This window comes from Schistocerca cancellata, chromosome 6, assembly GCF_023864275.1.
Source record: "Schistocerca cancellata isolate TAMUIC-IGC-003103 chromosome 6, iqSchCanc2.1, whole genome shotgun sequence".
Taxonomy (NCBI): Eukaryota; Metazoa; Arthropoda; class Insecta; order Orthoptera; family Acrididae; genus Schistocerca; species Schistocerca cancellata.
Genome location: NC_064631.1, coordinates 106,734,520 through 106,749,100, shown reverse-complemented (window position 1 = coordinate 106,749,100; position 14,581 = coordinate 106,734,520).

Below are 14,581 nucleotides of genomic sequence, written 5' to 3'. Positions count from 1 at the left end.
CATCTTGGCACAGTGTTACACTCCGGGTTATCTGGATACTTCCCACTAACACCAACCTATCCGAACTCTGGAGATGGGAACTTGCCCTTCAGTGTATCCTCTCTTCCCGTTATCAACCAGGCCTCAACCTCCACTAATTTCAAGTTGCTGCCACTCATACCTCACCTGTCATTCAACAACATCTTTGCCTCTGCACTTCCGTCTCAACTGACATTTCTGCCCAAACTCTTTGCCTTTTAATATGTCTGCTTGTGTCTGTATATGTGTGGATGGATATGTGTGTGAGTGCGAGTGAATACCTGTCCTTTTTTCCCCCCTAAGGTAAGTCTTTCCGCTCCCGGGATTGGAATGACTCCTTACCCTCTCCCTTAAAACCCACATCCTTTCATCTTTCCCTCTCCTTCCCTCTTTCCTGACGAAGCAACCGTTGGTTGCGAAAGCTTGAAATTCTGTGTGTGTGTTTGTGTGTTTTTTATTGTGTCTGTCTACCAGCGCTTTCCCGTTTGGTAAGTCATGGAATCTTTGTTTTTAATATATTAATATATATATATATATATATATATATATATATATATATATATATACTTTCTACTGTGTACATATACGATTTTCATAACAAAAACAAAATATTCTTCTTAACTGTATATTACCAACACACAATAACATTCATGATATGCCTTTGTATTATTCATTCGGCTTCATTCCATTAATAGTGTCTCAGTATCAAATTCCATCTTTCTTGCAGTTTATTTCCATATTATTGTCCTTCACTTCTTACTGAAAGTATTTCTTAATTTCTATATGGTGAAACAGTCCCTTTATGGTATCTAAGTCATAATCAGCTAATATGTAACTTCCTTCATGTGGTATTTGAATTATTTTGTAAGGCCTGGTATACAAATACTGCCACTTTTTGTTAAGTTTCTTCTTGCTGGATGGTTTTGGATGATTTCTTAATAGTATTTTCTCAGCAACTGTATATGTGATTAATTTCCTTACACTTTTGTCAAACTTTGCTTTCCGTAGTTTAGCCTGATATTGTAGGTTCTCATAAACTTTTTGTAGAATATCCCCTTGTGCATGATCATCTTCTTGAATTCTGTGCCAATTCCCTAAACAATCTTGAAATTAGTTTCTTCCACGCACTATCTGGTTCGGTGAATATCCAGTAGAACCATGTGGTAGGTCATTGTAGATCCTCTTGAATTCTGGCAACCAATCAATCTATTGGTATTGTCGCTGTGGTGTATGTGCCTGTAGAAAGCAGTTTAATTCCCAGAATAGTCTCTCTAGCGGATTCCCACAAGGATAATATGTATATATGTTTGATGTTATGTTCCTTCCTTTTCCACAATCCACTAGTAAAATATGTTGCATTGTCAGTCAGAATCATTTTCAGTTTCCCATAATCAGTAATGTAACTGATGATAAATCTCCTTTACATTAGTCGAACATGTACACTCTGTAATGGATATAATTTGACATATTTTGAAGAAAAAAATGTGGTAATAAGCCAGTATATACTTAAATCTTCCTCGTGCAGTCGGACATGGACCACACACATCGCAAGCTATTAGTGTCAAAGGTTGATGAGTAATTATAAGATGTAGTTTGATTTTTTGACAGTAATTTATGGGTTTGGTCTGTTGGCATATTTTGTATTTCTTCAGAATATTATTCGCTAGTCATTCTAGGTTCGGATAGTAGCAATATTCATCCAACTTGGCTTTACATTTAGAAGGCCCAAAATGTCCCCAATTCAAATGAATATACCAAAGTAATGGCTCTATATAACCCTGTCGGACAAATGTCTCTGAGCACTATGTGACTGAACTTCTGAGGTCATCAGTCGCCTAGAACTTAGAACTAAGTAAACCTAACTAACCTAAGGACATCACACACATCGAAGCCCGAGACAGGATTCGAACCTGGCTCCAGACTGTAGCACCTAGAACCACACGGCCACTCCGGCCAGCCCTGTGGGACACAAACTTTCCTGTTGGTATTGGTAGAGTCTTTCCTAAATAATACCTCAGATTGACCAGTATATTGATATTTAGTATTAGTAGGATTTTTGTGCTTAATCTTGTCCCTAACAGGCTTCCAATGCAGATCTTCTCCTTGCAACTGTGGCAGTTTTGACACAGCTCTGAAACTTTTTCTTCATAATAATTTACTGATATGTCAATTACTTTAAAATTTAAAGATAGTTCATCATCCTCTTCATTCGTTCTCCCTTTTGGTAGTCGAGATAAAACTTCAGAAATTACATTGTCTTTTCCTCTTGTGTATTGCATCAAAATGTTGTATTCTTGCAACAACAGGTCCCATCGGGTTAGCCGTGAATGAAACATTTGACCTGTCAAGATAAATGATAAAGCCTTATGATCACAGTATATCATAGCCCTCTTGCCATAAGCAAAATATTTGAACTTCTTGATTGCCCAAAACACAGCTAAAACATTTAATTCAGTGGTACAATATGCTCTCTCACATTTAGACAATGTTCTGCTAGCAAACCCTATAATTTGATGGTGTTTGGGTCACACGGATCATCTATTTGAAACAATGTGGCACCTAAACCTGTTTCTGAACCATCCATTGCAATACAAAAGTCTTGTTCAAGATTCTGATGGTGCAGAAGTTATGCATTAATCAGCGCATGCCGGTTTTTATCAAATGCTTGGCTGCATTCCTGGGTCCATTCCCAAGTAACGTTCTTTCACAGTAGTTGTAGTAAATAGTCTTGGCTAATTATTTGGTCACATAGAAATCGACGGAAGAATGAAGCAAGCCCCAAAAAAGACTTCAATTCTTTTTTACTCTGAGGATACGGGCATTTTTTGATAACATTCGTCTTCTTTGGGTAGGGCATAATTCTGTTCGAGAAACTTTATTTCATTCTTGGCGAATATTGACCATCAGATTCACTGCCACTCCGTACTCTGAGAATTTCATTAATGCTTTCTCTAACAAAACGAGGTGCTCCTCCCACGTCTTAGTCGCAATCAAAAGGTCGTCTACATACAAAGTAATTTGTCAAGGAGATCTCGTCCTAGTACGGTATCTAATGTGGAAATAAACACTCATCCCCTGATGTTTACGCTGAATGGCATAACCATGAATTGATAGCTTCTGCCAAGAAAGATGAAAGCAGTGTACTTCGTGATTCAGGTGATATTCTCATCTGCTAAAAGGAACTCCTCATATCCAGCGATGTCCATAAAATAGGCACCATCAAACTTCTGAATAAAATTCTCGTGTCTCATTTGTATTGGAATAATTATTTTATTAATTTACCTAGCATCAAGAACTAGTCTTACATCACCATTCGATTTTATGACAGCCAAGAGAGGGCTTGAATATTGAGAATTAGAAGTGTAAGGGCCTACGGATTGCGCGCAGCCGCACAGTGTGTTAACATGCGCTTGCCAGCCGACATGTCTGGCATGCTGACAATTTGCTTGGTCAGCAGATGGACATCCAGCCACACTGAAACGGGGAGTACGGGACTGGCTGCCATCCGCAATGGCCAGTATTAACTAGCGCGACCTCGGGTGCGAATATGTCTCTTTTCTTAGCTCACCATGGAGCCTTTCGATATGACCATAATTAGCCGTTGTTAGGATTACAGACAAAGTGATGACTGGTGCGCGTGGCGTGTGTGTTTTATAATCCGCCTTTGTTAATAAAACTGTTTAAACTTACTTCCCGTGTTCGCATATCTCAAGGACCCACCGCTTACAAATCTTGACAAAATATTCGTGTAATCATCATCTGGGGCAACAATACAGACTAACCCCCTTGTAGAAGTGGTGTCAGCATGGGGATAATTACGGAAAATCTACAGTCCTGAAGAAGCGCAGTAGAACGTGAACTTCGAGCAGCAGCAGCATGAACATCTTCCAACTATGCGGGGACATCCAATGCTGGAATTCAGGTTGGCCTACTCCAGTTTGCCTAGAATATGAAAGGCAGTGATGGGTTTTTATTTTACATTTGAGTGACTCATTGGCGTTAAATTAGACGTAATGTCGCAATCCGGTCAGAGTAACGTTGTCGATCTACAAACTGTTATTAATGAACTGCAAGAAGAGATTCGGCAGTTAAAAGCAGAAACAAGTGGGCGTAACATTCCGAGAGACTTGTCAAATGATAGTTCATGCAGTACAAGTAAAATTACAATAAAGAATTTTTTTTATTATTGCCATCAGTACCAGTGTTTAGCGGGAAACCCGAAGATGATGTGTTAGAGTTTTTTCGTAAACTTGAAGGTGCCGCCCTTTTAGGATAATGGACAGATTCCGATAAGTTAGTGGTTTCCAAATTAAGAATTCAGGGAGCAGCACAAGATTTCATTAGCGCGGAGCCTACTTGCGTGAAAACAGAAGATTACAATGAGTTTAGAATGATCGTTGTTCAGAGATTTAAACGTAAAAATGCGATCAGATTTTACAGAGAGCAGCTTCACAGTTTGCGAATGTGACGAGACGAATCTTTCGAGGAGTTTGCCGACAGAATTCGAAACATCAGCGCTCAAACGTACGAGTTAGTAGAAGATGAAAATGAAAATCACATTCAGTTGTTCGAAGCCGACCAGAGAGCTTTGGAGACATTCATTCATGGGTTGCACGGGGAAGAAGTAAGCAAAGCTGTTAGATTGGCACGACGTAAAATGTTTCAGGAAGCAGTAGAATCAGCTGTTGGTTTTGTTGGAGCACTAAGACGACCGAATGAGATGCAGAAACAAGCGTAGAGTTTTCAACACAACAGTACAATGCTACAGATGCAATAATCTGGGTCACAAGTGTAAGGATTGTAAAGATAATCGAATCTGCTATCATTGCGGGAGGCAGTTTTTTTTTTGTGGTTTTAGGGCGCAAAACTGCTATGGTCATTAGCACCCGGTCTGTGACTTAGGAAAAGGTAAAAAACGAAAATGTAAACCAGCAGCAATGGGAATGAAACTCAAAAAATTGGAGAAACTAAAAGCAGAAGGAAGGCTTAAAAAACCACTACAGAAAGGGGTTGGTTGTCCCCAAAAAGAGCTTCAAATGACTGACGTCATCTCACTGGCACATATAAACTCGAGAACGCGATCGGCTGAGCGCGGGTCATCTGCTAAAATCGACGATATATCAGGCGACAGCTGTAGACGGGAGCGTAACGGATTAAAATAGGGGCACTCAATTAAAAGGTGTCTTACCGTCCACAGCTGAGAGCAGTGGGGACAGAGTGGGGGAGGATCGCCGCTTAAAAGATGTCGATGGCTAAAAAGACAGTGCCCTATCCGGAGTCTAGTTAAAATTACCTCCTCCCGACGACGCGTTCGGGAGGAAGAGGTCCAAGCACAGGGAAAAGCTTTCACATCCCGCAATTTATTATGGGGAAGTGTCGAGCAATATGCATGCCATAAAAGAACAACATGACGACATAAAACACTCCGTAGATGGGCGAAGGGAATCGTGCGAATAGCTGGCCGAAGAAGAGAGACTGCAGCCTTGGCCTCTATATCGGCCACCTCATTTCCACAGATACCAACGTGTCCTGGGATTCAGAGGAACCCCACCGAGACGTCCCCCAAGTGGAGCAAGCGTAGGCAGTCCTGAATCCGGTGGACCAGAGGGTGGACAGGGTAGAGAGCTTGGAGACTGAGGAGAGAGCTGAGAGAATCTGAACAGATAACATACTGTATCCGCTGATGGCGACGGATGTTTTTGACAGCCTGGAGAACAGCGTAAAGCTCCGCAGTATAAACCAAACACTGGTCGGGAAGCCGAAATCGATTTGGGGTGTCGCCAACAATATAGGCACTCCCTACACCAAACAATGTTTTTGAGCCATCAGTGTAAATAAATGTGGCATCCTTCATTTGTGCGCATAGAGCAGAAAATGCCCGACGATAAAGAAGTGAAGGGGTACAATCCTTGGGAAACTGACAAAGATCACGGATCAGGCAGGTCCGGGGACGGAGCCAAGGTGGTGCTGTACCCCAAGTTGTCAAGAAAGTTTTAGGAAAGCGGAAGGAAAGAGAATGGAGCAGTTGATGGAAGCAGACTCCCGGTGGTAGTAGGGAGGAAGGGCGGCCTGCATACCCTAAATCCAAGGAGGCGTCGAAAAAAATGTCATGGGCCGGATTAGCAGGCATGGAAGACAAATGGCTAGCATAACGACTTAGAAGGACAGCTCGCCTATTGGACAGCGGAGGTTCAGCAGTCTCATCATAAAGGCTTTCCACAGGGCTGGTGTAAAAAGCTCCAGACACTAAACGTAATCCACGGTGGAGGATAGAGTCCAGACGCCGAAGAATAGACGGCCGAGCAGAGGAGTAAACTATGCTTCCATGTTGAGGGATTGCAGAAAGCGAGCCGAAAGATAGGAAACATGGGAGGACCAGCACAGTTTTCTGTCAAACATAAGACCGAAGAATTTAGCGACGTCCGAAAACGGAAGGTTGACAGGTCCTAGATGTAAGGAAGGTGGATGAAACTCCGTACGACGCCAAAAATTAACACAAACGGTCTTACTGGGAGAAAAGCGGAAGCCTGTTTCGATGCTCCAAGAGTGGAGGCGATCGAGACAGCCTTGAAGACGTCGTTCAAGAAGACTGGTCCGTTGAGCGCAGTAGTAGATCGAAAAATGGCCCACAAAGAGGGAGCCCGAAACATCAGGAAGGAGAGAATCCATAATTGGATTTATGACAATGGCAAACAGTACAACACTTAGCACGGAGCCCTGGGGTACCCCGTTTTCTTGGGAGAAAGTACGAGAGAGAGTAGTGTTCACCCGCACTTTAAATGTGCGCTCTGCCATAAATTCGCGAAGAAAAAGGGGCAACCAACCGCGAAAACCCCAAGAGAACAGTGTGCGGAGGATGCCTGTCCTCCAACAGGTATCGTATGCTCTCTCCAGATCAAAAAATATTGCTACTGTTTGGCGTTTCCGGAGAAAATTGTTCATGATATAAGTGGAGAGAGCAACAAGATGGTCAACTGCAGAACGATGCTTTCGGAAACCGCATTGGGCAGGTGTTAAAAGACTGCGGGACTCCAGCCACCAAGCTAAACGGCAATTCACCATACGCTCCAAAACCTTACATACATTACTCAGGAGAGAAATGGGCCGATAGCTAAAGGGGAGATGTTTGTCCTTTCCAGGTTTCAGAACAGGAACGACGATAGCTTCCCGCCATCATCTGGGAAAAGTACTGTCGGTCCAAATTCGATTATAAAGGCGAAGGAGGTAATGCAGACTATGGTATGATAAATGCAGCAACATTTCGATGTGGATATCATCCGGTCTTGGGGCGGAGGAGCGAGAAGAAGAGAGTGCATGTTGGAGTTCCCGCATGGAGAAAACAGTATTGTAGCTTTCGCGATTTTGAGAGGAGAAAGCAAGAGGTCGCACTTCCGCTGCACGTTTCTTCGGGAGAAACGCTGGCGGGTAATTTGAAGAGCTCGAAATCTCAGCAAAGTGTTGACCCAATGAGTTAGAAATTGCGTCAGGGTCCACTAATGTATCATGCGCGACAGTGAGCCCAGAGACCGGGGAGAAACTAGGCGTGCCTGATAACCGTCGAATCCGACTCCAAACTTCCGAGGAGGGGGTGAAGGTGTTAAATGAGGTAGTAAGAAGTCCCAGCTTGCCTTCTTGCTACCGCGGATGACGCGACGGCACCGCGCACGGAACTGCTTATAGCGGAAGAGCACGTCGCCGCTCACGTATTGCGTCACGTGATACCTCGTTCCAACAAAGAACTGGGGGGCGTCGGGGCAATTCGGAGGTGCGAAGTATTGAACGTTCCGCAGCTGTAAGAATAACGTCTGTAATATGAGTGACCTCATCGTCGACGCTAGGAAAGTGACGGTCATCGAATGTCGCTAGAGACGAAAAAAGTGTCCAATCGGCTTGGGCAAACTTCCAGTGTCTCGGGCGCAAATATGACAGTTGTGGCTGCAATCGAAGGACACATGGAAAGTGGTCACTCGAGTGTGTATCAGCAAGGGCGAACCATTCGAAGCGCCTAGCTAGCAGAACAGTACCGACCGAAAGGTCCAAATGAGAGAAATTTGTCGTGGAGGAAGACAAAAATGTAGGGTCCCCAGTGTTGAGGCAAACAAGATCCGCTTGGTGGAAGACGTCTAGCAATAGTGAGCCACGCGGACAAGGATGTGGAGATCCCCAAAGCGGGTGGTAGGCATTGAAGTCCCCAACCAGCAAATAGGGGGGTAGAAGCTGACCAAGAAGATGAAGGAGATCAGCTCGTGCCATTGATGTGGACGATGGAATGTATGCAGTACAAAGAGAGAAGGTGTAACCAGAAAGGGAAAGACGAACAGCGACTGCTTGGAAGGAAGTGTTTAAGGGGATTGGGTGATAATGGAGAGTATTATGGAGAAGATTCATGAGTCCTCCATGTGCTGGAGTGCCTTCAACAGAGGGGAGATCAAATCGGACTGACTGAAAACGGGGGAAAACAAAGCAGTCATTGGGACGCAGCTTTGTTTCCTGAAGACAGAAAATGACCGGCGAGTAGCATCGTAAGAAGATCGTCAATTCATCCGATTGGCTCGAATGCCGCGGATATTCCAATAGATAATGGACATAGGGTGGACAGAAAATGGAAGAATGTGACCAAGGTTGCCGTCAACTCAACGACTGCTCAGAGTTTGCGACCGACAGCGTGGACCGGCACTGAGCCGAAGATCCATAAGTTGTTTAGGAGCAGCTCCTGCCACCAGCGATCGGCCGGTTGATCGGCCGCCAGCAGTGCGCCTCGGCGACACAGAAGACGGCCGAGGGCGGTTACCGCCAGGTGGTGCTGTAGATGAGAAACGCCGTGGCGGAGAAGGAGAGGAACTGGGTTTCTTATTAGCCTTCTTGGAAACATGATGTTTAGATGAAGGAGGAACCGATGGTTGTGAAGTTGGGGTACATAAAAAATCTTCACGAGTATGTTCTTTTTTGTAAGTTTGGGTGTCTGACTTTTGGGATCGAGATTTAGCAGAACCCGATGAAGGGTGAGCCATAGAGTGAGCAGGCGAAAGTGGGGAGGTTGAACGGGCGATCTTTGCGCTGGCCGATCTGACGACCGTGTCACTAAAGGTGAGATCGCAAGTCTGCGTGGCCGCCTCCTTTGTTGGCCGAGGAGAGGCAAGGACAGTGCTGTATTTTCCTGTCTGCGGCACAGTGGGCTTTCGACTGGCGAATAATTTTCGAGCAGCAAAGGTCGACACCTTTTCCTTCACTCTGATTTCCTGAATGAGCTTTTCGTCTTTAAAAGTGGGGCAATCTCGAGAGGAAGCAGCGTGGTCACCCATACAGTTGATGCAACGAGGGGATGGAGGTGGACAAGCACCCTCATGGGCATCCTTGCCACACGCAACACATTTGGCCAGGCTGGAACAGGACTGGCTGGTATGATTGCACTGCTGGCACCGATAGAAACGCGTAGGGTTTGGAACGTAGGGGGGAACGGAAATTATCTCATAGCCCGCTTTTATTTTCGATGGGGGTTGAACTCTGTCAAATGTCAAGAAGACAGTACGGGTTGGAACGATGTTCGTGTCAACCCTTTTCATGACTCTATGAACAGCCGTTACGCCCTGGTCAGACAGGTAGTGTTGAATTTCCTCGTCAGACATTCCATCGAGGGAGCGTGTATAAACCACGCCACGTGAGGAATTTAAAGTGCTGTGCACTTCCACCCGGACAGTGAAGGTGTGGAGCAGTGAAGTACACAGCAATTTTTGTGCCTGGAGGTCACTGACTGTTTCTAACAGCAAGGTGCCATTCTGTAATCTGGAACAAGACTTTACAGGACCTGCAATTGCGTCTACACCTTTCTGAATAATGAAAGGGTTGACTGTGGAGAAGTCATGACCTTCGTCATGTGGCAATGATGGAAGAACTGTCTGTGGCTGAGACACAGTGAACTTACGCTTGTGAGCAGACATAGTGGAAGATGAGGAAACCATTGCGGAAGAATCCGCCATGATTACCAGCGTCTCCGATGGCGTGCTCCTCCCTTGTGGGGGCCCTCTCTGAGGGCACTCCCACCTTAGGTGATTGTTCACACCTCAGGTCACACCTCCCGAGAAAAGGACGGAGGGACCAATCGGCACTTTCGGAAGGTATCAGCTCAGGTAATCACCCCTCCCTGGGCCTGGCCGTTACCAGGGGGTACGTACATGTCCTACTTGTCTACCTGGGGCGGGGAATTACGCGTTACCCTGTCACTGGCTACGCATGAAAATGCGTAGGTCGGCCTTCAGACAAACACAGGGAGGAAGAAAGAGAAAGGGAAAAACAAAGAAAGGGAAAGGAAAGGAGAGAGGTCTCAAACGCTGCAGCGGAGAAAAGGGTGAAGAGAAGAGGTAAGGAAAAAGGAAGGACAAAGGAAGGATGAAGACATGCAAGCAGAGAAAGCGAAGAATGTGTTACATTTTCGAGTGTCCGTCTCCGGACGTAGGCACAAAACATACTCCCTGAGGGGGAGAAAGGGAAGGAAAGAGCCAGAGGTAAGGGGAGGGGGGGCAAAGATGGGTGATAGGGAAGGATGTGGAAAAGGAAGGTATGCAGCCCGGAAAGGAAGGAGGGCCACATTAGCTCGAGGTCCCGTGCTCGCTACGCACGTATCCACAAAAGAGTTGTGGACCCCCTGTGGGGGCGGGAGGCAGTGTCATGTTTCGTGAGATTGTCGCAACAAGAAGTGTACAGGCCACCACTCTGTCTGCCCCTTGCCAGAGACAGTGATTCCTGTTAGTTCCAGCGAAAATCAGACCGAAAATGACTTCGTGATAGATGCTGTATGTCGTGGGAGAAACATCAAACTACTTATTTACATAGGAGCACAGACCTCATTAATGCGGTGTTGCATAGATAAACGGGATAAATTGAAACCACCGCTATTAAAAGTGCGAGGGCTAAATGGAGGAAAGCTACGTGACTATGGAGAAGTTGACATAGAATTAATTCTTCGCCAAGGCCAAGATGAAGGTAGAAGTAAAGATAAATACACAGCAAGGGTGCAAGTAGTTTCAAATAATGAAACGTGTTATGATGGCGTACTTGCATTTGATTTCTTCTCCGCTAACAAGTCAGAGATATTTGTCACAGGCCGTAGTAACTAAACCTAGGAAATTGTTCTTCAGATCGTACTCAAAGGAGCAGCAATACTGACGTTGTGGGAATGGACTGCCCAAACAATGCATCAGTTCAAACCGTCCGAGTCGATGTTCAAATTGATCAGCCTCAGCAAATTCCCAAGGGAGCAGGAAAGACAATCTACATTGAAGTTAAGTCACCCTGATGCAAGGAAGGAACTTTGTTATTAATTGAGCGATCCTAGAAAAGTGACTTATTGGATACAATGCATTGTTATGTTGCTAGAAGCGCAAGTGTCGCTTCAATGGTGAGCCAGAATGTCGCAAAAGCCCTGGTTACAATAACGAATATGAGCAATAAGGATGTTGTTTTGCCATGAGGAACGAAAGTTGCTGGAGTGTCGAGCTTAAGTAAAAATGATGTAATACAGATTCCAGATGAGGTAACAAATTCTGCAGTTATAAACACAGATTTTTGTAACAGTACGTCAAAATTTCAACGAGGAGACGAAGTTAATAATGAACTGAAGCACAATATTTGGGAAAAGATAGAACATTTGACAGTTGATGAACAGAAGATTTTAGCGCCTGTTTAGCTGGAGTATGCAGATTTATTCCGAGAACGTGCAAATTTACCTGTCACTCATTTAGTTCAGTATCGTATCCATACAGGGAATGCTGTCCCAATCACACAGAAACCTTACCGAATACCATTTAGTCAAAGAGTGTTGGTAAAACACACATGGTTAAAGAACAATTAGAAGCCGGAATTATAAAATCAAGAGATCCTTCATACCTACCATGAGGTTCGCCTGTTGCAATTGTAAAGAAGAAATCAATTTCAGAAGAACCGCAGTTCCATTTTTGTATTGATTACCGATATTTGAATGCTGTGACCACACCCGACATTTACCCCTTACCAAATTTAATGGAAACCTTGGATTACTTGGGCAGGTGTCGAATACTTTCAGTATGTGATTTAACAAGTGGTTATCACCAATTAACAGTGCATCCAGATGATAAAGCAAAAACTTCATTTGTAACAGCAGCAGGAGTATACAAGTATCTTCGTATGCCATTTGGACTTCGTAATGCTCCAGCTACATTTCAACGCCTGATGGATTCAGTTTTACGAGGGCTCACCCCAACACAAGCACTTGTTTACCTTGATGATGTAATAATTTTTGGTGAAAACATGAAACAGCATACTGAGAGACTACCAGCTGTTTTTGAGCATATAAGAAGTGCAAACCTGTCTTTATCAATAGATAAATGTCATTTTGCACAAAGTAAAGTTAACTACCTTGGCCATGTTATAACCAGTGAAGGTGTTCGACCTGATGCAAAATTAACTGAAGATGTAAAGAATTTTCCTGAACCACAGAATTTGAAAGAACTACAATCATTCTTGGGATTGTCAAATTTCTACAGACGATTCATAGCCAGTTATGCAAATATAGCACATCGAATGTCACAGCTGCTGAAGAAAGGAGCAATATTTAGTTGGTCAACAGAATGCAAAAAGGCAATTGAAGAGCAGAAAACTACTCGAACCACAGCCCCAGTGTTAGCCTATCCGGATTTCAGTAAACCTTTTATTCTTTCAACTGACGCATCCAATTTTGCCATAGGTGCAATCTTGTCTCAAGAAGTTGATGGTCATGAACATCCAATCTCATTTGCTTCCAGACAATTAAATAAAGCAGAATGTAATTATACTACTACTGAGAAGGAGCTTTGTGCTTTGGTTTTTGGTACAACACATAACAGATTTTTCTTAACAGGAAGAGAATTTACAGTTAGCCTATTTCAGATCATGCCACACTTAAATTGTTAAGGAGCTTAAAAGATCCAAGTTCCAGATTAACAACATTAAGATTGAGTGAGTACCAATTTAAGGTTATTCACCGACCTGGTAAACATGTGCATGCTGATGCAATGAGTCAGAAAGTCAATGTTTGTGTTACAATAAGTCGAGAAGAAGAATTAAAGGCAGCTCAAGAAGAAGATCCACAATGCAAATTATGGAAAAAATGATCAACCTTCTGTCGAAATAGATGGATTATTGTACAAAATCACTAGTAAAGGAAACCGCCTAGTTATTCCACAAAGCATGAAAGAGCAAATCATGAGAGAGCAACACGATTCTTTATTATCAGGACATTGCAGTAAAAATGCAACAAACATTAAAATATCTCAAATGTTTTGTTGGCTGAGTCGCAAAGCTGACGTTTTCGAGTTTGTTTCACAATGTGATTCCTGTAATAGACAGAACAATATAGGAAAAAGTAGAGTGCCATTGCAAGAACTGCCAGAAACAAGTGAACCAATTGAACGAGTAGGACTAGATGTCGTAGGGCCGTTGCCTAAGACTAAAGATGGAAACAAATACATATTGACAAGATACATTTCTCTAGATACCTTCTCATAATACCAATACCTGATCAGAGCGCTGAGACTATAGCTAAAGTTTTTGTAAGAGAATGGGTTCTTAAGTTTGGAACACCATTAAGTATAGTTAGTGATCAAGGAACGAAATTTAAGAGTGAATTACTTAAACAGACTTGTAAGCTCATGCAAATAACTCAGTTAAGGACTACACCAGCACACCCTGAAGGAAATGGAAGAGTCCACAGAACAATTATTAAAATGGTTAGTGATTATGTGAGCAGCAAACACGACAATTGGGATGTCTGTTCACCATACTTGGTAAGTTGTTACAATGCCAAAATGCACAGCTCAACTGGCCAAAGTCCATATGAGATCGTCTATGGAAGAAGAACGCATTCACCCGTGGACTTTGCATGATCGACTGCCCGAATCAGCAATGAACACGTAAGGGATCTAGCACGAAAGCTAAAGGAAGCATGGAGGGGAGTGAAACAGCGGAATCATCAATCCTTTCTTCAGCAAGCAAGACAACATGACCGCCAAGCAGTAGTGCCACAGTATCGAGTTGTAGATCTTGTGTATCTGAGCAACAGGGTGTTAAAGAAGAGTCAAGTCAGAAAGTTAAAGAAGTTTTGGAAAGGACCATATCCAATTTGGAGGTGTTATTGCCAGTCACTCTTAAGCTCCCACTGCCCTTTCGTTCGTTTGTCATTCATGTCAATAGTGTAAAGCCATTTCAGGATACATTTCCTGTAGTATCGCAAGACGACGAGGACCAACCAAGAGGCAGACCTGCTGTTCTCAAACCCAAGAAGCGAGAATCGTGTGGTCGCAGTCCAGACTTTGAGGCCGAGTCATCGTCACATTCTGAGAGATCCTGTTCCAGACACACCTACAATCTGCGTAAACGTGTGTAGTGTGTGAGTGTGCAATGCATGTGTTTATTTCAGCCATGTGCTTATGTGAATGTGTAGCGAACATTTAGTATTGGAGCTATTGCACGAGGGCACAAGTGAAACTAAACCTTTTATTCCACAGGTTACCCCAAGAAACTCATTTATTTTACGTTCATTGTTAACTCTAGT